Below are 2,681 nucleotides of genomic sequence, written 5' to 3' on the forward strand. Positions count from 1 at the left end.
ACAAGTTCAGAACCAAGTGTTAGTAGTGGCGAAACGAGTTCGCCTGTTACAAGTGTGAAATTTCTGTTGCGAGTCCAGTCTCATCGGATTCAGATAATTTGTCCGAATCAGGTAAGACAAAAGAGAAGGTAGTGTTACCCACTAGTGGAGAAAAAGATAAAACTTCGAAAAAGAGTACTCCACTCAACCCGTACGTCCCACCTTATGTGAGACGAACGGCTGGTAACACTGCCTCGACATCCAAAACAACCTTTAAGAAGAAAATGGAGTATAGGTGTTGTTTTAGATGTAATAAGTTAGGACATCTTGTTGCAGATTGTCCTCTGACACCGAAATTCAGAGGCATGAGGCCTATTAAAACTGAGCATAAGCTTAATGGTAATTTTAAAAATGAAAACCCTTCAAAGTTTCAAAATGTAACTAATTCAGGTTTTCAAAGAAACAAACCTCAGTTTTACAATACTAATCACCAAACCGTAAGATATAATACTTTCAACACACATAGGTTTGGAAGGCCTCACACGCAATTTCCAAGGAGATTTCCTAATTGGACTGACAGGAATTATCCAAATGCTAACTTTGGAAAGCAGAAGTACGGGATGTATAGATCCAAGACCAATTGGTCTTGGGTCCCTCGATGCTAATCCTTTACTTTATTGTGCAGGAACAGTTGAACAGGGCTGCCCACAGTCTTTGGATTGTAGATAGCGGCTGTTCCCGGCACATGACGGGCAACAAATACTTGTTGCACGACTTAAAACCTGTTCAGGGAGCGAGAGTTAGTTTTGCTGGTGAAAGTGGAGGAAGAATTACGGGAAAAGGAACGGTGTCCAATGGGAAGATGACACTTGAGAATGTGAATTTTGTGGAAGAGCTGAAGCACAATCTGCTGAGTGTGTCGCAGATTTGTGATAAGGAGTATACTGTTCACTTCACGAAGAATGAGGCGATCGTGTTGAAGCCTGGTTTTCAGATACCAGAAGAGTGGATAGTGATGACAGCTCCATGTGATACAAATACGTATGTGATGGATATGAGGTCTACTGAAATGGCCTTGGGAGAATCATGTTTGTTGACGAAAGCAAGCGAATCAGAATCCGAACTATGGCACAGGAGAATGGGGCACATTCATCTTCGAAAGATGAACCACATTGTCAAAAATGGACTTGTGATGGGCGTTCCCTTGAAAAGTTTTAACTTTGAAGACAAATGTATTGCATGCAAGAAGGGAAAGCAACACAAGAAATCCCATCTCACCAAGAAGGTCAACTCAATTGCCAGTACTCTAGAACTGCTTCACATGGATCTCTTCGGTCCAGTGAATGTACAAAGTCTAGGAGGTACTTCTTACTGCTTGGTGATCACTGATGATTACTCGCGATACTCGTGGGTATATTTTCTGAAATCGAAAGATGAGACGGCTCAAATGGTGAAGAGTTTGATTACTAAAGTTGAGAACGTCATGAGTAAAACAGTTAAGTTCATCAGAAGTGACAATGGGACGGAGTTCAAGAACTTTGAAATGGAGATCTTCTGTCTTCAGAAAGGAATTGAACATCAATACAGCGCTCCGTATACTCCGCAACAGAATGGAGTGGCTGAAAGGAAGAACCGAACTTTAATTGAAGGAGCCAGGACTATGCTGGCAGATTCGAAGCTTCCTGTGATGTTCTGGGCTGAAGCAGTTGCTACAGCCTGCTATGTTCTGAATAGGGTGTTAACCGTTAAGAGACTTGGTAAAACTTGCTACGAGCTTATGCATGGAAGGAAGCCCAACTTGAGTGGTCTTGAACCATTCGGGTCCCCTTGTTCGATCTTGAAGACAAACTCGAAATTTGGTGAAGTAGCCGATGAAGGAATCTTAGTCGGTTATGTTGTTGGTACACCCAACAGACGTGTCTTCAATACTTCGACTTGCAAGGTGGAGGTGGTATGTAACTCTGACATCACAAGTTACCAACCGCCAAAACCAAGCAATGGACCTGCTGAGCTTTTCGACTATGTTAAGCTTTTTAAGTCGTTTAACGTACCGAATTTGGAGATTTCTGAAGAAGAAGAAAGAGCTGCGACGAAGATGATACTCGATGAGGAAGAAAATTTATTGCAAAGACAGCTGCTTGAAAAATGTCAACCTTCCTCATCAAACACTATCGGTACCCCTGCTGCCTCAACTGAAGAAGAATTTATCAATCCTTTTCACTCTCAGCATGAAACAACCATTGATGAGATCTCTTCTAATTTGGAAGATAATCTGCATGTCGGTTCTGTTCCGACCACGAGAATTCATAAAGATCACCCTTTAAATAATGTGATTGGTGATGTGTCCTCAGGTGTACAAACGAGAAGCAGCTTGAATGAACACACCTGTGTTTATACAAGCATTAAGGAGACAGGAATAATCGATGAATGCCTGTATACCTGCTTTATAAGCCAGATTGAACCGAAAAATTATCAAATGGCTTTAAAGGACAGCTCGTGGGTCGAGGCCATGCAAGAAGAGTTGGCTCAATTCGAGAAGATGGAAGTTTGGACTTTGGTTGAAAAACCAAAGAATGTGCATGCGATAGGCACAAAATGGGTGTTCAAGTGCAAGAGAGATGATAAGGGGATCATTATAAGAAACAAGGCGAGGCTTGTCGTGAAAGGTTTTAATCAACAAGAGGGGATTGATTATAACGAAG

This window comes from Bidens hawaiensis, unplaced genomic scaffold (genome assembly GCF_021521415.1).
Source record: "Bidens hawaiensis isolate Kalapana, Puna unplaced genomic scaffold, B.hawaiensis_p1.1 tig00020022_1, whole genome shotgun sequence".
Classification (NCBI taxonomy): domain Eukaryota; kingdom Viridiplantae; phylum Streptophyta; class Magnoliopsida; order Asterales; family Asteraceae; genus Bidens; species Bidens hawaiensis.